At 44.1% G+C, this 23,211-nt stretch overlaps 1 protein-coding gene across 4 annotated transcripts in view; it reads left to right on the plus strand.

The window, feature by feature from the left end:
- Positions 1-23,211, plus strand: part of ERBB4 (erb-b2 receptor tyrosine kinase 4) — an 873,292-nt gene that overhangs the window by 272,954 nt on the left and 577,127 nt on the right. The window contains exon 1 of one of the 4 annotated variants that reach the window (XM_082228044.1): positions 10,211-10,231. The exons of the other annotated variants lie outside the window; for them this stretch is intronic. The gene's annotated coding sequence lies outside the window, so the exon portion shown is untranslated. Of the gene's footprint in view, positions 1-10,210; positions 10,232-23,211 lie in introns of those variants that run through there. 4 annotated transcript variants of the gene reach the window in all.

A 23,211-nucleotide genomic window follows, 5' to 3' on the forward strand; every position in this document is an offset into this window, starting at 1 on the left:
CACACATTTGCACATTCGGAAGCCAGAGGCTTCCAATTCATCCATATCTGATGAGATTGATAGGGATGTGCTATGTGTGCACCATCATGATAAAAACAAGCTCTTTTGCTAAACCTGGGGGAAAAAATCATGTACAGTCATACCTCATGTTACATTTGCTTCAGGCTGTGCGCTTTCAGGTTGCGTCCCGCGGCGATCCGGAAGTACCGGAAAGGGTTACTTCCGGGTTTCACTGTTCGCGCATGCGCAGACGAGCAAAATGACGTCACGTGCTTGCACAGAAACGGCGAATTGCGACCCGTGTGTGTGCAGACAAGGATTGTGTTCTTTTCAGGTTGCGAACGGGGCTCCGGAACCTGCAAGGGGGTAGGGAGCTAGTTGAACCAGAGCCTATGCAACCACTCACTTTTCTGTAATCAGTAAAGTTGTGGCCTAAATTCTGCCAAAAACCAAAACTAAAATTTGAGTCAAATGTGTCTTTATTTAGGAGGGAGTTCTCTGGGCTGAACACGCAAATCTTCAGTAGCTGGTATTCCATTTCAAAGAGCTGTAAAAATGCACCTGGTGGCTTTCATTATAAGATGAAGCATTTTCAAAGGGAGACTGACCCAGCCAACTCATTCACTAGCAGTACATAGTAGCATGTTGTTTGGCAAGGACACCCACTTTAGCAATGCATTTGGGACTTGCTCCCTGAGCTGACATTAGCTACAGCTGAAAGAGCTCCTTTATGGTCCTTTGGGACAATAGCAGTTTGCATCTTTTGTTCCCTGGAGATCAGAGTTCCACAATTGCATTAAGTGTCAACCTCTGGAGCAAAACCTTGCTGTTCTCGTCACACACGTTTACACAATGTTGGGGGAAGGGGAAGGGGAAATCGCTTAGCTGCTTGAACATACTGTGACATTTTCCCCAGATTGCTAGCCTAGCTGAGAGTCACTGCCTTTAGAAGTAAAGGCACCTTGGCATATTTTTGTTCCCCTTGAAAAGCTGAGGCATTCAGAATTTTATCAAATGCTCAGAAATAGAAAGCTCTGAAGAGGCAAGTAATAAAATATTGTTCGATCTACTGCACATGTCGTTTGATATAAAGGTGCCTAGTAATATAACATTGTCATGATAGCTGCTGTAGCACTCATGCATCAAACATTCCTTCCTATTTTCATTGATATTTTCACTTTCTGTTGCATTGTACATTTAGAGAGTTTAAGGGGATTTGTGATTTTCACATCAATAAGAATGGGCAAGAGTGAGTGCCTATGAGTTCCATTTAATTTAGCAGGACTTACTTCTGAGTAAACACTAAGCTTGGGCTAGTACAGTGGTACCTCAGGTTAAGAACTTAATTCATTCTGGAGGTCCGTTCTTAACCTGAAACTGTTCTTAACCTGAGGTACCACTTTAGCTAAGGGGGCCTCCTGCTGCCGCTGCACTGCCACTACGCGATTTCTGTTCTCATCCTGAAGCAAAGTTCTTAACCCGAGGTACTAGTTCTGAGTTAGCGGAGTCTGTAACCTGAAGTGTCTGTAACCTGAAGCATCTGTAACCTGAAGCATCTGTAACCTGAGGTACCACTGTACTGTGATATAACCAATATGCTTAAGTCTAATTTATGCATCAAGGGGTCAATGCCATAAGCGTAAGCTAGGTCACGCCCCCTCACCTTGGGAAGAAAGGCCTTTGTTCCCCCTTCAGTCTACCTGAGAAGCTCAATGTGGGAAGATCTGAGTTTGTTGCTCCAGTTCAGACTGCATGGCTATACCACCACTCAGCCAAATTGTACTGCCTGTGTTTTCTGGCTGCTGTATGGGAAAGCACATGAATTTAATCTTTAGAGAGTTTGTAAGTAAACAATTTTAAACATACCAAACGTGTGGCCTTTTTCTATGCTAGGGGAAGAGGGAAGTTTTGAAACTGACAAGGTCATATTTTAAAGGTCTAACAGCCTATCTTTCCATGTTTTACTTTGCTTCATGTTTTGTGATTTTAAATCTCTGCTGGGGTTCTCACCAAAGAATACTTCTCCCAAACCTGGATCTTGGCATCCAGGGAATTCTTTCTATGTTTTCTTTTTCCCTTGCCAACCAACAAGTACTGTGTCAGTCCAGTACATTTAGCTCAGCCCCACTACCAGAGATATTTAATATATAGGAGAAGCTGTCATCATCACAACAACTCTCACGTACTCGCGTGTGCTTGGGTTTCCTTGCCCTTTTCTATATAGAAAATTATACTTCATCTTTTTTATTTACAGTAATCCCTCATCTTAGTAGCAGTTGATTTGAAGATGGTTGAAGATGGGCTGGTTGAAATTGCTCAAGTTATGTCCCAAGCAAGGCGGAAAGCTTAAAAACTCTTTTTGCATGGGGTTACCCAGTGCAAAAAGAGATTTTAAGCACTTTGCCTGCCCGCTGGGCAAAGCCCACTCAGCATACAGACTCTGAGACTGCTGGGGATGCTCTCTTTCTCCCCCCCAACCTACTAGCCAAGTGGTGGCTCCAAGAACTTGACTGTACACAATTTTCATGTAAACCTGGAATCTTTGGAACCAAACCCACATGTAAGATGAGGAATTACTGTATTTGTTTCTTTCAGAGTATTTTTAAGGTAATATACAGCAATATACATGGAATGCTATAGGAAACCACAGAGTGGACACATCAGATGTGTCTGGCCCACAAAGCCCTTTTAACTGGCCCCCCAGCCCCCTGCATTCCTCCGCATCCTTCAGCAGCAGATCTCTGAAGGGCAGAGACAGCGATTTCCTCACCACCTGGATGCTGCATGGAGAAATTGCCCCATCACAGCACTTGGCCGAGGCACTTGACTGTGAGGAGAGAGGTTTAAATGCGAATCTCCATCATAGCACTCTGCATATGTGTGTGAATTGGTTTGCTTGCAAGAGCTCTCCTGCTTCTATCCAAGATGAACAAAGAGGCAGGTAATCTTATTGGCATTTCCCCCATCATTGTAACAGAATAGTGAAAGAGACGTACGGCTTTAATGCTATCAATTACATCAAGGCATTATCTAAAATATTCTGAGTGGCTCTGCTGTGTGCTTTTGCCAGTGCAATATAGATTGTGTCACCATCGATAAATTTCTCCTGACTTTCCTGCTGAACATTATGGGCAACTGTAGCCCTGCTCACTCTAGCCTTAGGGCAGACTCTGCATGTTTCACCTGAGGAAGATATGATTGCAATTTTTGACAGGGAGACTAATGCCTGTTTTATTGTTGTATATTTAAATTTGATTTTGGGGGAATGCAAGATAGCTTTTTATTAAAAAGAAAAGGAGAATAAATTTGAAAATATTGTTTTACAAGGGAATTCAGCAAGGCCTTTATGAGACTTTTTCCCCCTGCGCCAGCTGGCCAGAAATCCTGAACATAATTTTCAGAAAGATTTGTTGCAGCTTGTGCTTAAAACAGAAGGTGCTTTTCTACCTGACAACTGCATGTGCAACATATACTGGAGCCAGAGTTCTGACAGACACAGGGGCACTGCCATGACTTTGTTCTCTACCTAGGAATCAGGGCTGGTTGAAGACATTTGGTGCCTGGGACGAGCGACCAGATGGCACATGCACCCACCCAATCCCACACTCGGAAGCCAACCAAACTGGCCTTTGAATTTCACTTCTGTGCTGGCTTCTCTCCATCAGTTAAGAGAGTAACAGGCTACCTTAGGTGCAGCAGGGCTGAATGTGTGGCAGGCATAGCTGTGCCCTCACACACTCTGCCCGGGGCCGTCTTTGCCCAGGGATGCAAGGGGTGCAATGCACCCAGGCGCCGAATTCTGGGGGGCGCTGAAGCCACCTAAGCTCTTAACTGCAACACCCGACTGATTGCGGTCAATGGGTCATTTCCATTCTCTTTTGCAGAAGACCTCCAGAATCAACGTATCCGGCAGTGCCTCCTAGTGATGTCTTTCATTTTCACATGATCGCAAAAACGGAAAGATGGAGTTATTGCTGCTGCTTGTTTTTCTCTCCATGTTAGCGGTTATCGCTGTTCCCATCCTTAAAAGCTCAACAACTTTGAGCTGCCCCCCCCAAAAAAAATTGGGGGCGCCGGGCGGATCTTTGCACCCTGGTGCCACATATAGTAAAGATGGCCCTGACCCTGCCACTTCCCACCCAGCCGTTGCCACCTGAGGTGGCCGCCTCACTCAGCCTAATGGAAATTTAATGAAAAGAATATTCATTTCTAAATACGATTCTGGAGCTTGTGCAGAAGGCCTTTGTAAGCACTAGTAGTACCTGTAAAGCAGGCATAGGCCAACTCGGCCCTCCAGATGTTTGGGACTACAATTCCCATCATCCCTGTCCACTGGTCCTGTTAGCTAGGGATCATGGGAATTGTAGTCCCAAAACATCTGGCGGGCCGAGTTTGCCTATGCCTGTTGTAAAGTGAGACATGTGAATTGGATGATGAGGTAGCTCCCGTAGAACAGTGTTTCCCAACTGGGGGCCATATGGCCCTCTGGGGCCCCACAGGATATTCCAAGGGGACCACAGGTGAAAATCGCATAAATAGGGGCCCACAGCATAAGGCTAAGGGGCCACAGAGGGAAGTGAGAAGTTGTTGTAAATAAAAATATGCCCTTTTCCCTTATGGGGTATCCAAGAGCCCATATAGAGTCCTTACATAGGTTCCCTATTGGTAGGAGAAAATAACAGAGGCCAACCAGAGAATATTGAGAAGCAAAGCAGCTAGTAAGCTTGATCTTTATTAATCTGTTGCAACAGGGTGCTCCCCTCACACGCAGGAGAGGAAGAGGACCCCCCAAAATGCCGTGCAAGGGCTTATAAAGACTTTTGAAATTCCCATTCTCTAGATCAAGACCACCCCCAGAAACATTATGCATACATCACAGAAGGGGTGTAACCTAAGACCACCCCTCAGATACATCCCACCTACATCACAGAAATTTTAATGTTGTTTTTCTCTTGTCACAGTTTATCTCCTGTCTGGCAAGTTACTTGATTGGATTGCCTGGGGAGCCTGGCCATTCTTTTGTAGTGGTAAAATACTTATTTCCTGGGCCAGGTCACAGGCTCACACCTTATTCAAACAGACATATCCTTGAGACAAGATTTGTGAGGAAAGAGACAATGGGGAGGCTTTTCCAGTTTAACCTTGCAGAGAAAGGATTTGGTCAGTTTAGGAATCAAAATGGTTCCAGGTTGGTCTTCCTCTGTTGATCTATGTATGTGCAGTTATGAACATTACCATATATCTAAGACCATAAAATTCCTATCACAAAGTGAAGAAAGAAAATCCATTTTGTTTTTTTAAAAATCCTGATCTGCTTGGCCAATCACAAATGGGTGAGGGGGCAGCCCACCCACCTAGCACTCCTTTTTACCACGTGCATTTTCTTGGAGCACCTTCCTGCTTTGTTTCCTGAGGGAGAGTGCGATCACTGAGGCTCCCGTTTTGCTCAGTAGAGTCCACGATCCGAAACCCCCAGGGTTTAAGTGTGGTGTTGGGGTGGCAAAGGATAGGGCTGGGTGAGCCAGAGCTGCTTGTTGCTGCCCCCAGTGCTGGGCCTGAGTCTGCAAGGGGCAGGGTGCAGTCTACCCCAGCGCCTAGCAGATCAGAGCCTTTGGATGTTGCCAAGGGGCATAGGGCCCATCGGCAGCGTCACCCCGGCTCTGCAAGGCGCTGGGTGAAATCCTAACCATGTGGGGTAATCTGGTGCTGCTGACTTGCATCTAGTAAATAACTAAGTATATACTCAGAAGAAAGCCACACTGAGTTCAGTGGGCCTTACTCCCAGGTAAGAGTGTGGTGGGCTGTCTAGCCAGCCAGGGCTCCTCCAGATGACAAGATCTTTTTGAACCAGGTTCAGTGAGGACCACTTGCTTTTTAAAATTATCCCATACAGTGGTGCCCCGCAAGACGAATGCCTCGCAAGACGAAAAACGCGCGAGACGAAAGAGTTTTCCGTTTCTTGAGTCGTTCCGCAAGACGAATTTCCCTATGGGCTTGCTTCGCAAGATGAAATGTCTTGCGAGTTCTTGCGAGTTTGTTTCATTTTTCTTAAAGCCGCTAAGCCACTAAGCCATTAATAGCCGCTAAGCCGTTAATAGCCGCTAATCCGCTAATAGCTGCTAAGCCGCTAAGCCGCTAATAGCCGTGCTTCGCAAGACGAAGAGACTCGCGGAACGGATTAATTTTGTCTTGCGAGGCACCACTGTATTACAGAACTCCTTGTGCACCTTTTGGACTGTATCTGTAGGTTTCCCTCTCCATGTGAAATAATTGGGGTCAAATAAGTGCTGTTTACCTGGATGGTTGATCTCCCTCGGGAGGCTCTGGACTCTCCTTCCTTGGAGGTTTCTAAGCAGAGGTTGGATGGCCATCAGTCATGGATGCTTTAGCTGAGATTCCTACATTCCAGGGGGTTGCACTTGAAAGATAGCCCTCGGGGTCCCTTCCACCTCCAGAATTCTAGGATTCTATGTTTTTCTGCTTCAACAATATTTCATTATGTTCCTATCATTTTATATAATTGTATTTTGTATAAATTATAAAAATTATAAATAAAACACGTTCTATTTAAAAACAAACAAATAGCTACCTTCCTACCAGCAGGATTGTTGGGGGGGGGGCGCAGGCTGTTATCAGGTCCCAAGGTGGTACTATGCAAGCAGGTAGAGGAAGGAGCCTCCTATTCTTCTAGGTCCAGAGGGATGTGGAGCCTTTTGCACTCCAGATATTACTGAACTAAAACTCCCATAATCTCTGGCCATTGGCAGTGATGGCAGTTGTAGTTCAGCAACATCTAGAGAGGCTCTTGTGAGTCTGTGTGTGGAATAGCATAGCCTAATGGCAGTCCATGGGATGCCCCTCTCCCATAACACCCAGATCTGCTCCCACCCTGAGTTTGCAACCACACCTGCCCTTTAAATAAAATACTCTTAGGTTGGGCTACAGGGGGAAGCCGGTTAAATAATTATTGGTGCAAATATTTGAAAACCCCAAAATACACAGGGATTTACATTTTTTGTCTGGCCTTGTAAGCCGAGTAAGAAACCATGGTAGCCAGATGGCTCCTTCTTCCTTGCCAGCTTCAGGGAAGACACCTGGTACCCCACCACCTCCTCCCTCCTGCAGAGAAGACAAAGAAGCTGGAAGGCTTGTCGTTTTCGTTTCTGCTTGGCTCAGTTGTATGGAGGGGAAGGTGGGTGCAATTAGGAGAAACGGGGGCACACATTTGATCCCACAATTGAAGACTTGCTATTCTGGGTCTGTTATGCACACACATAGTCAGTATTAAGTAGCGTGGGTGCCTATCGTGATAGTTCTCCCTGCATGCGATAGGCACACACACGACTTAATACTGACTATGTGTGTGCATATGCAGGCATAATGGACCTGGAACAACAAGGCTTCAAATGTGATTTCCCCCAGCCCACCAGGTGAGCCGCTGCAACCAAAAGGTCAACAATTCAACCCTAGATGGATCTTTGCTGGGCTTTGAGGTGTTCCTTTGTAAAAGTAGGGAGTGAAAATATGAAGGTGCCTCCTGTCCCCTGCTTTTGGAGCCTCAACGAAGACTCAAGAATGATTTTAAGTTCTAACTGGAAATGGAATCCCTTTGCTCTTAAATTTCTATTCTGCCCCGCCCCCCACCACAACGCTCTCCCCTAGTTCATTAAATCATTAAATGAATTTAGCAGGTATTAGTTTTGAGCTTTATTAATTGTGACTTGTTTTTCATTATGAGATAATTGTCAGTCATGAAACATAAATGCTGCGTATCTGACTGGTGGCAAAAGTTTCCAGGAGGAAGGTGGAGGAAAGGAGCAAAAAGGTCAGTTCCATCAAAAACTTCTCCTTTTACAGCTCAGCTATATAGTACATATCTGAAATATTCCAGACATGTAACCTATCCCTTTCCACCCAATATTTGTCTAAAAGGAGAAGAGAAAAAGGCAGAAAGTGTGTGTGTGTGTGTGTGTGTGTGTGTGTATCTCCTTCTGTGCTATCTCATGTTGTTGTCTTGGAATAACACAGTTTGGACTGTGACTGATAGGATGATAGAAAAGGCCTCTGTATTCTGGAGATGATTTCTAACTGGCTTCAGAATCAATTTAGCTAAACCACTGTTAAAATATATTTAATACAATAGGACTTGCAAGCACAGATGGTGTAGGGCGAAGAGTGTTCCAGTGGATGTGATTTGGAATGAATGGAAGCTTGGAAGCCGGAAAACTTTGGTTTCAGGCAACCAGATACCTGCAGTATGATTGGACTACAGCTCCCATCAACCATGGCTCTTGACCATGGTGTCTGGGGCTGATGGGAGTTGTAGTCAAGCAACATATTGGCTACCCTGGGCTGGAGGGTGAGGTTGCCACTCCAGAACTGTGGAAGGAGTGGGGCTGGAACCAAACACCCCCCACAGTAAAGGCCCAGCCACACTTCTGTTTGTCCCGTGATTTCAAGTCATGGGTCTGAGAGGTTTTTTCTTTTTGTCCTGCCACTTTCCTCAGGAAAACACACTTTTTACCACTGAATCAAAACAAACATCAATTGGGTTTTTGAGGGAAAGAAGCCAGATAGTAAGAAACAACACTTGGACCCATAAAACACAGGATAAATGGAAGTGTGGGTGGGCCTTCTGTCCCAAAAAGGCAAGAGAATCTGCAAGGGGTTGTGAGTAAGGAAAGGAATGGTGCCCCTCTCCCCTCTTGCCTTTTCCTCCACAATAAAAGGATATAGGGTTTTTTGTGATTTTTTAGATCACATCACTGCTGTGATTTCGCTTCTCTAGTGTTTTATCTATTGTTTAATGGGCTAAAGGAGTAAAATATCACCTTACAGTGATTCTTGACTGTGTTGCTTTTTATTGCCTCTCATGGAGACAAGCTTCAATTTCACCCTGAAGAAGTTCCTAATATAAATGGGTAATAGATCAGTAAATCAGATGGAACTGCGAATGGAGGGTTAGGGAAAGAAATGCTGGGTTGGAACAGTTCAGAAAAGAGACTACGGGCAGGCACCTACCAAAAATTGAAAGCCTGCAGTCAAATAGGACGGGCAGAGATGATTTCAGTAGCACACATGGCTACGTCTAGCATTGTGAGCGACAACTTACTGCCTTCTTTGGAATTCAACTTGGATATGTTCTCTTTCTTTCAAGTGCACTTTCTATTTATCTTGACCTTGCAAATTGGAGTTATATGGCTGAATCAATGCAGTGCTTGCTTGGAGCTGAGGGAGCTTCAGATACACAGAAAATGCACAATGGCAAGGATTTGGTCTCCAGGCTAGTGCTTCCTAGTCCCACTTTACATTCAGCAGTTTCTTGTAAAGTACATACAGAAGGTCCAGAAATGATCTTGGAGAAACAAAACAAGGATATTTAGGCCCCATTCACTAGTGTTGGTGTTCTGAAGCCCTGTTGCCATACTAGGCTTGCCAATTCTTAATATTTTTATTTATTGAAAGCATTTTTTTTACCCCATTCGTTTGCCGAAAAGCAGCATAGAAGTCAGCAGCAGCAACAACAACAGCAGACCCAGCCTGCCTAAAAAACACAACACGAAAGAAAACCGGAGGTGGGGTGGGAAGAGGGAGGAAAGCACACAAAGCTGCTAGTTACAGAGTTCTTATAATGACCTGCTGAGATGGAATGAAAAGTATTCAGGGATAAGAGGAGCCAGTAGCCTCTTAGCAGGGGTGATGCTACTGCCCTGTTCGTTCGCATCTGCCCCTCTCTTGCAATCTGACAGAATGGCCACTGCTAGGAATTGAGGGAGAGCCAAAGGCAGCTGCTGTCTTAAGCAAAGCCAATGGAATGCCCCCCCCCTCTGCTCCGCAGCCTGATGGTATAATAAACATAAAAAACTGGTACCAGACTTGACCAGGGCCTGAGCTCAGAGCAGTTTTTGGAGGGCTGCCACAGAAGTTTCTGCAGCAGCAAGAAGGATGCCCCGTGGGCTGACCACCTGCTCCACCCACAGAGCTTCCTCTCTGCCCTGTGGCGGACAAAAGCTTTCCTCCATGGGTGGGATTCAACTGGCCCTGTGAAATAACTTCCCTTGCACAATGGGTCCCCCCTCCTCCCTGCTCACACCCCCTGAAACCGGCTAGGGTTTGTGTGTGCCAGGAGAAGCCTCCAGAACAGTGCAGGGGGGGGGAGAAGAGGGGCTGAAATGCTGGCACTGGTGGAAAGATCAGAGCATCTGGAGTGCCTCCCCATAGGATTGCATTGGTAGATATTTATTACTGTTTGATTGTTATTGTTTATTTGCAAGCCACTTCTGTTTCTTTAGAAAGATGGGGAAGAAATGCTGGTGCAATTTCATGTTTGCATCCCATTTTTCTGTGGATGTGTGGAGATTGCGAATCTTATGTGTGTGCCATTTCCCATCCCTGACCTTGCTCTTTTTTGTGATATGGCATCCAAAGCTACTCTGAGAAAAGAACTGTAAGGCACTTCTTATACTGAAATTATTAAAAAGAGTGACCCTAATTATAGTAACAGGTTTTTGGAATGAAAATCCAGGCATGGAGGGTTTGTGAAATGTCACAAAAGGTACATAAACCAGAACCTGACATTCTCTGTCTCTTTTCTTTTGCATAACAGTTTAATATATTTCTGTTTGAGAGATGTTACCTTTGTTCAGGAATTCATGTAATTCATAGAGGTCCATTTCATAAACTTTTGTTGGTAAACATATTTTCTTTATAGTAACTCTATAATTAAACTCATAGGGTTCAAGCATTTTTTTCTTAAAAAATAAAACCAGAGAATAAAAATTATATATGTTTTCAATTTATTGGACTGACTTTCTGAAGGTTCCTGCTGGAGCTGGTAACAGATTTGATTTCCTTGAAGCTAGTGAAGCCTGTAATTACACAAAGTGAAATAGCCCCTGTATGAAGTAAATATAAGAAAAATGTTAATATAGTTGAAAATTTTTATCTAGGCCCTTTCATTTCCCTCTCCATTCATAAGCTCTGCCTGTACTGATACATTAAAATGGAAGAAGAAGAAAATATATTTGGGATATGCCTTTATAGTGCTGCGGAATATAAGAATTGGCCCCAATAAGCAGGAATATCCAGAATTGCATGAAAATCACACATTTGAGGAGCACATAATAAGAGTGTAGTTTATTATTGCCTGTCCGGATGATGGGCAGGAGTGGGAGGGGTAAGTGAGAAGGGAGGAGACATTTACAGTCAAGGTGCCCACTGCCGGCCTCAATGAGCCTGCAAAGGACAGAGGCAGAAGCAGATTTCAGATTCAACAGCAAACTGGGTTGCAGATAACGCTCCCTGTGCCTTCCACACTTCCTCATGCACAAAATGAGGAGATCCATTTGCAATTTGTAACAAACATGGAATCTGTGGCTGGTACTTCTGCCGGGAGAGGGTAAGAGGGAATTCCATCCCACTTATAGTAGCGGCAGATGCAACAGCACTGCAAGAACATAAGACTTGCTGTGAGGGAGGCCCCTCAGCCAGCATCTTGTTCTCATAGTGGGCATTCTTGGAAGCCCAGAAGCAGGCCCTGAGTGCAACAGCATTCTCCCCAGCAACTGGCACACAGAGGCAGACTGTGTCCAACAGTGGAACTGGAAAATGACCCTTGTGGTGAGTAGACATGAATTGGTCTATTCCTCATTTTAAGCCATCCAAGTCGGTGGCTTCTTGAGGGAGTGAATTCCAAAATGTAACTATTCACTGTGTGGAGAAGTCCATTATTTTGTATGTCTTGAATCCTCCAGCATTCAGCTTCATTGGCGGTCTATTGTACTATTATGTATGTATTATGTTTTTATGTATTATTATTGTTGTCGTTTAGTTCTTATGTATTATGAGAGAGAGAAAAGAACTTTTCTCTATCCACTTTCCCCAGCCATGCATACTTTTGTACACCTCTGTGACAAGCCACAAGGAACTTTTGCTGGCTCCTTGGGGATGAAGGATTCAAGGAATATCAGGAGGAGAGAGGGCAGCCCCATCTGCCTTCTGTGTCCTGGGCAGTGATGGCACTTGGCAAGCAAGGGTGTCTGTGTATTGAGAACCAAGCAGATCCTATGCTCTAACCGAGATTTTGACATTCAAGCCTTCAGTGTTTCCCTCCTTTTTTGTCACTACTCTTTGGGTATTTATTCTGCATTTTTCACTGTTTTAGAAAGAACACATTCCTTTAACCAAGAGGCATTAAAAACAGACAGGGTAAATTACATTGTTCAAAGTCCTTCCATCCATTCCATAAAGCAAATTGCCTCTGAGTCCCCGAGCAAACACAACCCTACATAACATCGCCAATATCCCTCTAGAAATTTTCCTTGCCATAAAACAAAGTGCTCTTTATAGTCCTAACAATATAAGGTCCTTGGGACAAACATCTTGCAATGATTTAGCTATTTTATAAACCAGTTAGCACACTTCTTGCCTTCATGCTTATTCTCTGGCTCGTCTCATCAGTGCACAAGTGCAGTTTATGTATGTATAGAAATACAATTAACGCATCAGTCCTGGCAAAGGGACTGTAGCCATTCAAAACAAGATTATCCTGCCATTGCTATAAAAGGCAAGACTCTCAAAGACTTCAGCATGTTTGCCCCTCTCACTCCTTGTCTTTTGTCTGTTTTGCTTGTGATACAATTGTTATGCTACATGCTAATTACAGTTTTCCATGTGGTCTAAGTGATTTCTTATGACAGACTCTCTCTCTTGGCAGTAAGCACTAGGTCAGTTCATTTAAGTTGCTGAGAAGGTCTACTCACATACCTTTCATAGGACCAAGACATCAGGGAGCATCTAAAAGCATGCTTCACTAAACAAAAGTGCCCAGACATTCCAAATTCACTTTCAAAATGAATCTTCAACAGGAGAAGGCCATCCTCACCACCTGCCAGTGATGAGTTATCAGTTAGCTCCCCAGCTCCCTTACATGGCAATTTGAGAAAGTGGGTAGGATGTGGTGTGGGATAAGATGTTTTTGTATGTTGGCTAAGAGTCACCACCAGAGCTGGTGGAAAACCTGAAAATAGAAATGGTGAGCCAAAGAAGAAAGTCAGTTGCCTGATGTTGGGCTCATAATAAAAAACTGAAGACAGCTTGTTGTTGTTTAGTCGTGTCCAACTCTTCGTGACCCCATGAACCAGAGCACGCCAGGCACTCCTGTCTTCCACTGCCTCCCGCAGTTTGGTCAAACTCATGCTGGTAGCTTCGAGAACACTGTCCAACCATCTCATCCTCTGTCCTTGTGCCCTCAATCTTTCCCAACATCAGGGTCTTTTCCAGGGAGTCTTCTCTTCTCATGAGGTAGCCAAAGTATTGGAGCCTCAGCTTCATGATCTGTCCTTCCAGTGAGCGCTCAGGACTGATTTCCTTAAGAATGGAAAGGTTGGATCTTCTTGCAGTCCATGGGACTCTCAAGAGTCTCCTCCAGCACTATAATTCAAAAGCATCAATTCTTCGGCAATCAGCCTTCTTTATGGTCCAGCTCTCACTTCCATACATCAGTACTGGGAAAACCATAGCTTGAACTATACGGACCTTTGTTGGCAAGGTGATGTCTCTGCTTTTTAAGATGCTGTCTAGGTTTGTCATTGCTTTTCTCCCAAGAAGCAGGCGTCTTTTAATTTCATGACTGCTGTCACCATCTGCAGTGATCATGGAGCCCAAGAAAGACAGCTTGTAGATAATGCCCTCCTGGTGGAATGTGTAACAATAACACATGTTTGTGAGGAACATAAATAACCTATGAAGCCCTTAATCAGGGCTGACCCACCCATGAGGCAAAGTGAAGTGACTGCCTAGGGCAGGGGTGCCATGGGCAACATTGGCCTCTGTCCCTCTTTCCTTCCCTTCCTCCTCTGATGCCCTCTCGATCTCTGCCTCCCAAAGTATTGTGCAGCTGTTTATTGCAGCAGCCCTGGCTACAAGCTCCGTGGGCAAATGGTGCCTCTGGAGCTGGTCAGAGGGTGCTGGTTGCCAGGAGCTGAGGTGGCCTTGAGTAAGCAAGCAAGCAGGCGAGGGAGCCCAGCCAGTTAGTCCACCAGCCCTTGCTGTTGGGAATGGGCAGACAAGCCTCAGGCCTCTGTGGGGCAGTGTGAAGAGGCACCTCTCTTTGGGGGCAAGGGGGGCAGCTCAGAGACCAGTGACTGCACAGAGGACTCCCTCCCAAGTAGAGGAGAGGAGGCTGAGGGCACACTCCGCAAGGGAGGGTGTTTGAAAAAGGGTGAAAAGCTGCCAGCTCTGCAGGCAAGGGGTGACACAACTGGGCTCCTGAGCCCCACAGGGGTGCAGCAGAAAGAATGTAGTTGGTCAAGGGAGCAAACCTCAAAAAGCAGAAAGAATGTAGTTGGTCAAGGGAGCAAACCTCAAAAAGGTTGAACATCTCTGGCCTAGGTCATCAGGATCTACAGGGCCAGCAGCTCTTGATGCAGATCTTTATTCCCTCCTTGTTCCTGATGTAGATCGTCACTCACCTCTTCTTCCCTGGCAGGGAAGGGGAGCGCCATTTTGCACTTTGCCTCAGCTGCCAAAATGTACTGAGCTGGTCCCCTCCTCAGTACTCCCTTGAATAGAAATTCCAAAGGATAGAAACTCCGGAAACAATGGCCCAGTTCTCCAGAATGTCATGGAAAAGCCTAGGTTTTTGAAAACCTTCTCCCTGATAACTAATTTTCTAAGTGCTCTGCTACTATTTTTTTGTATGAAGAATCACTATTTCATCATTTGATCCTTATCTGCATTCTTATGAGAGTTGACTCAAACAGAGGGTTACTTCTTTACTGGGAACAAGGTCTCCAAGACCAGATTTCAAGACTGTTCAGGGGGTGAGTAGAGCTCTGATTTGGGTGAGAGTGGGCCTAAACCTCTAACAACTGCACTCCATTATCTCTCTCAAGGATCCCTCCCCTCACCTCCAATCATGTCTACCCTCATCTCCATTTATCCTTTTGCTGCTGCAATCGTCGTTTTCAGTTTCATATACATGAGCTGAACATTTCAATAGTTTCTTTTTCAACCATCATGTTAGGCAGGTAGAAACTTCACTAAGGCATTCTAGGTTTCCAGCCAGGAGCTGCAGAGAGCGCCTTGTGCCATCTTAGTTTTAAAAAAGCAAGCAAAGGGAGGGGACTTTGAGAGCCTTAAAACGTTAATAGAGGTAAGCAATAACTCATTCTCATAAATGTCAGAGAAATCTTGCCTGTCCCCAAGAAAGCAGCAGAAGATAGTCCCCATTTTCACAGGACCGGTTATGTACTTTTTGGGTAGGACATATGATTTCAGTGTTTTCAAAAGCTGTTAGTGACGTTGTAGAAAATCCCACTGATACATGAGCTTTCTAAGTAGATGGAATTTTGTAAATACCTCTTTTAGTGAAATTTGTTTATCTTCACAGTTGGCTAAGAATAAATAAAGCAGTCTCACTGTTCCCAAGAGGATACATTATATGCTTCAATAATTGGCGCATCATTTCAGTGGCAGATGCTGCATTTCTTCATCTAAAAGAGAGAAAGATCTCTGAACAGTAAAACTTTTTTTTTTTTGCTTATACTGTATAATTATCACCATACTTTTTATATCAAAGGCATCTGTTTGACATACCCTAATTGTGAAGTTTCTTTGTCCTGAAATTTGCACTGTATAGGGTTCCTTAAAGTGGCAACATTGTAGTGAGTGTCTTGCTTGTGGACGCATGGCAACTTTCCATTTACAGTCGACGCTCGGGTTGCGAACGTGATCTGTGCGGGTTGCATGTTCCCAACCCGCAGCACCCGCAACCCGCAGTGGCGCATCTGCGCATGTGTGGGTTGTGATTCGGCACATCTGCGCATGCGCAAAGCGTGATTTAGCGCTTCTGCATGTGCGCAACCGCTGAAACCTGGAAGTAACCCGTTCTGGTACTTCTGTGTTTTGGCGGTCCGAAACCTGAAAAAACGCAACCTGGAGCGTCTGTAACCCGAGGTGTGACTGTACTTTGACATTCTGTCAGTTGAAGCTTTACAGAATTATACAGTGTTCAGGGATTTTTAGAAACTTCTGGGATTTATATAAGGACCCTGCTGGAAGATCCTGCTGGACCCGGCCAGTGGCCCGCCTGGGGCGGCAGCAGCGTCCGCCTCCTCCTCCTCTTCCCCCAAGGCCTCGCCAGAGGTCTGTGGGGAACCAGGGAGCAGGAGATGTCGTTTGCAGCAGCTGGTCTTCCGAAGCATCGGGGCCTCCAGCTGTGGAATTTTAGGTATTCTGCTAGGATTGTAGTTTACAGTGAACCAACCACTGCTGTTAAAACTGCTGCTCATTCTTTTGGCTAATAACAAAACGAAACAACATTGGTAGGTGCCAATCCTCTGAAAATATGAGGTCAAAATCAAGGTAAGAAATTCTGAGTATCTATGTACTATAGATTAAAAAAAATATGAGTAAGAAAATCACAACCTTAGCATTTCAGTAGATAGCAGTGGGTGTGTCACAAAATGATGTACAGCACAAATGAATACCGAATCTAACAAAAGCAGTCAAGTGTTGGTGTCAAACACTCCTAACAGCTTGGAATCTGCATTATTTTGTCCTTTTGTAGCACACCTGTTGCTTTGTCTATGGAGTTTAAAAAAAAAAATGCTTACACCTACTGTAAGCATTCACCTGGGTCAGGGTTAGGGTTTATAAGATTTATACCGGCTGTATACTCATGAACATAAATTCAGACCACAGGGCTACCATACAGTTCATTAGGAAGAACATTAGGAAGAACTTCCTGACAGTAAGAGCTGTTCGACAGTGGAATTTGCTGCCAAGGAGTGTGGTGGAGTCTCCTACTTTGGAGGTCTTTAAGCAGAGGCTTGACAACCATATGTCAGGAGTGCTGTGATGGTGTTTCCTGCTTGGCAGAGGGTTGGACTCAATGGCCCTTGTGGTCTCTTCCAACTCTATGATTCTATGAGTTCAAAATGAATGCTTCAAGCACAAGAGGGGATATGTCTAATCAAACCTTGCACCTTCAGCTAGGGGAGATGTCTGCTGCTTTAATTTTTAGGTGGAAGTGAATCTTGAACCTTTTCCTCTCAGTCCAAGGCAAGGCTTCACCATGAAACAGGTAGACCACCCTGTAGTCTGTTGTCCAAGAAATTCTTCTTCAAAGGCTTTACACAACTGCGGCTTTCCCAGCATGTTCTCACTCAGCTTCCACTTTTTCTTGTACACCTTCTTTCCTTATGAAAACTTTTTTTCTGTATTTTGTACTTTCAAAAATTGATTAATGACCTCATGGTTCTCTTTCATTACTTATTTAGCTACATGCTATAGCATGGCACAATACCTGTCTCAAATGTCTTTGGAAGCAACTGAGAGAAAGTGGAAGTTTCCATATAATATAGAACAAAGCCATGATCTTCATCCTATTTTACAGTAGCCCTTATGCATCATTTCCTTGACTTTTCCACCACATACACATATTAAGGTTCATTCCAAAGTATGACAACTCTACATGACATTTTTAGTTTTTGTTGATTTGTCATCATCTGGTAAGGACATGACCTGCATATGTCACCCATCACAATATCTTTGTTAACTGCAAGCATAAGCAAAAAAACTTCCGATTCTGAGCAAATGTTTTGCTTCATCTTTTGTGTTGCTGGACCTTCTGAACTTGGCTTCCAAAAATGGCATGTACACATCGGGTGGGATTCAAATAATGAATCTGGTCAGCTGAAACTTCCACTGGCGCAAGAAGTCTTCCCCCCTCCTTTCCCCGCACCACAAAAAATGACCTGGAGGGGTAGGAAGAATCTCTGGAACAGCGCAGGGAGACTGAAGAGGGATTGTTCTGTCTGCCAAGCCAAAATGCTTGTGTTGATGGCAGGGCCTGTCCAAGACATTTTGGCACCTGAGGTGAACCACAAAACGGCGCTCTCCTCCCCACCAGGCAAGAAGAGTGAGTGAAGATCTACATCAGAAACAAGGGGGGAATCATTATCTACATTGAGATCTGCTGCCCCTATGGATCCTGACACCTGAGGCAGGATTGCCTCATGGGCAGACCGGTCCTGACTGATGGAACAATCAGAAGAGCATGACACTGAAATCTTCCCAAATACTTCTTCTTCTTCTTTCTGAGCTCAGGGTGTGCATATTAATATCTATACATAATTAGGTGAGCACCTCGTGCAGCTGATAAAATAGGCTCTGTCCTTTCCCACCTGAAAGCCACCTGATGCATTTGTTAAGTTTCAAGGTGACATACAGGACTCTTTCCCTTTTCAGCAGCAGTCAAACACAGTTTCCCTTCTGGAATGTGACAGATCTTTTAGAAATCTTTTCAAAAATTGTCCTGAGCAACCCAGATCAAGCTGGCCTGGGAAATACTGACATTGTATATCATTGGGGAAGTCACATGTACTCTGCATTGCCTTCTGGCTGATCTAAAAACAGCTTAGCATGGTTGCAGAACAGAGGGTAATGGAATCACATGCTCAGGGAATCACCATGCAAATGGTTCTCCTAGCATGTTGATCCACACTTCTTCAGTACTGGCGGGATTTGAAGGGCCTTTTGTTGCCAATTTATTTGAAATGAATCAATAGTAAATAAGGAACAATAATAAAACTTTTGTTGTTCCCATTGCGTGATTGAAAAGGACCCTAAGATATTGTTGTCTCAAAATAGGCAGTTTTATAATTTCAGTTTTATATATTTGCCATTCTAGGCATGAGTTAGCAGTGCACATAACGTTCCCTTTTAGTCAAAAATGCTTCAAAGCTGCCTTCTTATTCAAGCGGCAGAATCCTGCCTGAATAGTTTCTATTGCCTTCAAAACTCTGTGATGAATTTTCATTCACTTTGCACTCTTCACTGCCATTTGTTCACCTCTGGGAGATTTTGTAGGAGTTCAGCTGCTGTATTTCTGAAATAAAATCCTTCTTCACAAATGATACGCATTGTGTTGACCTTCATGGGTTCAACCTCAAGCCGACAGGGTGACCCGCACATTTCAGCGCAACTCGTATATCTCGGAATCTCATGTTACCCTTTCATCTGCACAAACAAAAGAAGTGTCCAGATAGTCTTATCAGTACAGTTCCTGACATACACTGGGACATGGGATTGGTATAACCACATGTGGCTCTTCATAAAATTGCCACCTATATTATATTCCTCCCTTCCCCCACCCCACAAAAACCTCTTCTGAACAGTCTTTAAAGACGTGTCTCACTCTAATTCTTTGCCCTGCCTGCAGTGTTCAATCAGTATGAATGCAGCAGGAATCTATCTAATAGCAGCCCTTTACTGAGACAGGCAGTTAATGGGAACAGTAGCAAGCCCTGAGGTATGTTTATACAGTCAGTCTCGCTTCCTCTACTCCTGTGATATATTAACTACTTCAGAAGTTTCCCAGCTGTTTCGGGGGATAAATAATGGCCATGGGAGCCCATATTTAACCTTCACGGTACAGGCTGCATACTTTGTAGTTGTCATCTTGTATCTCTTTGGCTTATCTGGAGAGGTCCTTGGAGCCAGCTCCCTGTTCGCAGCATTGTTTTCCTTTCTTGAATGGTTCAGGGGAGTCTTTGTAGGTGCTGCTGTCGCTCTAATTTGCACTTACGTATGTTGGATGAAACTTATTTTCTACGATATGTCAAAGCAAATGGCAAGCCTCAAAACAAAAATTAAGCAAAGCCCTCTCTTCCCAGCACACACGTTGCCTTAAGCTTATTTAAAGAGAGTTTATTTACGCAAAATTCCAGGGCACACCAATTCAGAGAGAGAAAGTGTTGTAGGTCATAAAATAATGCTGTTGTTGTTTTTAAAAAATCATAAATATTTCAAAGGCAGAGAGAAACAAATAAGGAAAATAGCCATTCACACAAAAATGGTAAACTTAATTGGTGTGCTTTATAACCATAGAATGTGTGTGCTTTATAACTACACATTATGTTTGTGTGTGTATGCTAGCACATTTACTAGCCATTATTGATCCAGGAAGAGGAAGATTATTTGGAGCAATTATGTCCTTGGATGTCATGTCCATAGTTGTAACAGTAGCAGGTCAATGATACCATACAGTGTTTTACCTTTGAAATATTTTGCTTCTAAATCAAATGCTTTAGCACAGTGGTTCTGAATAGGTGGTCCACAGACCCCAGAGGGCCCACGTAACCCACCCAGGGGCTCTGTGACACCATTAACATAACAAAAACTACCATAGAGATAACAAAATTTACAAAATTAGGAGGTCCATGACTTGGCTTTTTAAGAAAACAGGAGGTCTGCAGTACTTAGCTAATTAGGAACCACCGCTCTAGCAAATGGGATGGAATTGAGCAGGATATAAATGGCTGGACTTAAGGCTTCTATCCTACACGGAAGTAAGCTCTGCCAAACTCAGTGGAACTTATTTCAGTGTAAATGTATTTCCATTTGAATTATAATAACCAGACTTTTTTCAGCCAGAACTCAGTTCCTCTCAGGTGGGTGCCATTGCCATTACAAGTAAACAGTTTATTGTGAGTTCAGCACCTCTTTGCGTGGAGAAACGGCACTGATATTTCTGTTTGTGCATGGTGTTCTTCAACCATAGGGTAGACCACAACTCCCTTTACCCTTGATTTTTGACTAAGCTGGCTGGGGATGATGGTAGCTGCAATAAAAAACGTCTGGCAATCCAAGGCTAAAGAGCACAATTGTAAGCATAAGAGCTGCTCCACTGGGGAACGGTCTCCCTCGGAGGTGGCGGACTCTCCTTCACTGGAAGTTTTTAAGCAGAGTTTGGATGGCCATCTGTAATCGATGCTTCAGTTGAGATCCCTGCATTACAGGGGGTTGGACTAGATGACTCTTGGGGTCCCTTCCAGTTCTATAATCCTGTGTGCTAAATGTTATGCAGTCAGTGATGTGTTTCCTCTTCTTTTGGTGATGCACAAGTGGGAGGGTTGTGTGATCTTTGGGGGAAGAATGGCTGGGGGTGCAGTCAGGGAGTTGAGGGGGGAAAATGCTCCCCCTGCTCTCACCCCTCTGGTACCACAAGTAAACAGACGTATTTGGGTCAAGACTAGTACAAGCTAGATGGGTGCTCCCAGCTTAAATTCCTTCCTTCCTTCCGTCCTTCCTTCCTTCCTTCCTTCCTTCCTGCTGCCACAGGAGAGAAGGGCTCAATACTTTGCCCTGGGCATAGCAGAACTACTTATGAGGCATTAGCTAGTCCACTGGATATCGCACAGAGAAAATGGTACAAAGAACTTGGCCAGCCCATCAAGTATTTTTGGAAAGGGAACAATGTAGGTTTTGGAGGAGGTCCAGAGGAGAGAGGAGCTTAGGAGCAGTGTGAAGAAAACACAATCAATGGCAACAGAAAAAATGATGGCATGTCAGCGAACTGAGAAGACGAGCTTCTTCTAGAAGCTGCTTGGGCTGCCTATGTTGTTTGGCTGCCCTACATGGCGAGACGTTTTGTGCGTGCTCAGTGCCCCGGTCAGCACCCACAGTGCAATTTATTTCTAGTTTGCTGCCAAATGTCTCTGCTGGTGACTGGTGTTATGTGGGTGGGTTTGTTTCCATAATGGGGCAACTCTGCAAGCGGGTACAGAAAGAAACAAAAATGGGTTGCTCTGTGGAGCAGTTGCCATGCAGAAGTGTTTTCATGTGGCCTCCTTTTTTCTGTGAAAAGCTGCTGGTATGACAAGTTATTTAGCAAGGTATTTAAGCAATGTAGTGAGTCTTGAAGAGATTCAAAGCAGATGAGACAAAGAGACATATTCTCTCCCTCTCTCTTTTAATAAAGGAAAATTGTTATTGTCTTTGGGGTACGCTAGAGCTGCAGAATAAATTTGACACAGAGTAAGTTTACTAATTAGTTGTAAATTAGATGCTCCCCTGCAGAAATTGTACAAGTCTGTTTTCCCAGACAAGCAGTGGATGCTGAAGAGGTTTCAAAGATAGGAATAATAAGCTAGAAATTCTAAGCTCCCAGAGTTGGTCCCTCACTTGCCTTCATCTAGGCAAAATGAATGTATGGAAGGAGCAGCAGCTATGGCAATGTTCACAGGGGTGGGAAGAGAGACCAGGAAGCTATGACTCAAAGTGTAAAAAAGAAGGGTGTTATACACACAGGGAAGTAATCAATGCTTTGCGTGCTGCTAGGCTAACAGATAAGGCAGCTTTTATGACCTTGTGCGCTGAGGGCATGTTTGCATTTCTCTCATGCTGTTGGTTTGTTGCTCAAGTTACTGATAGCAGGGAGTGCAACACTCTTGAGTTCACATTTCCCCAGTGGCAATTTGATGTAAAAACAAGTTTAGTTATTGTTGGGGGAATTGGCAATAGTTTAAGCTTTGTAGTCAAAGCCAGCTTTGGCAGGACAGTGTGATAGTTCCAAGATCAATCAGGAATCCCCTTTTAAAAAAATTAAATTTAATGGTGGGGAGGCCTTGAAATGTTTTAACACGTGTGATTTTATTTTATTTTCAATTCCCAGTATGAAATGGAAAATGGAAAGGAGCCAGTTTAGATAGAGTATTGTATTGTATTGTGAATAGCAGGAAGAAGTTCAGAAATCACCACCTCAGTAGAAGTGCAGGGTCACAGAATGATTTTGGACAGCAAAATACACTGGAAGTCTCCCTCGCCACATTTGGGAGCTAAATCTTCTTGTGAATATACTTAATGGGGCAAGAGGTGTGTGGTGCACATTGTCCATCTTCCGCTTCCAAAGAAAGGACCCTTTTGGCAGTGAGGGGCGGTTCCTTCACCAGGTTCTGGACCGGGCAGTTTGTGTCCTCCAAAGGTCTGCCTCAGAGAGTCTACATTTTGTATGCCTAAATCTTTCTCAATGACCCTTTCAGCTGCTGAAACTATTCCAGAAGGGAAGGAACAATTGGCAAACCAAAACACAGCTATCCTTAGAAATTCACACTTATCCAGATTTTGCAATGCAGTTCTCCAACCAGTTTTTACAGAAATGTAGGGGGAAGCATGCATAAAAATGAAGACATTGCCTAAAATAACATTTAGGGGAAGTTGCTTGCAAAAAAGTGTGCATTGGTCCAAACAAGATTAGTAGGAGAAATTTGCACTAAAACGCTGATCAATTTTTCATGTGGATTTTTTAAAATAAAAAACTGCAAACTGCTGCAAAATGTGGAGAACTGAAATTCAGACTAGAAAAATGAGAAATCAGGGGAACCGAAATCGACATGTCATTCCATCCCTTCAGAAGACACACATAGC

Source organism: Podarcis vaucheri (genome assembly GCF_965113315.1).
Source record: "Podarcis vaucheri genome assembly, chromosome: 1".
NCBI classification, from domain to species: Eukaryota; Metazoa; Chordata; class Lepidosauria; order Squamata; family Lacertidae; genus Podarcis; species Podarcis vaucheri.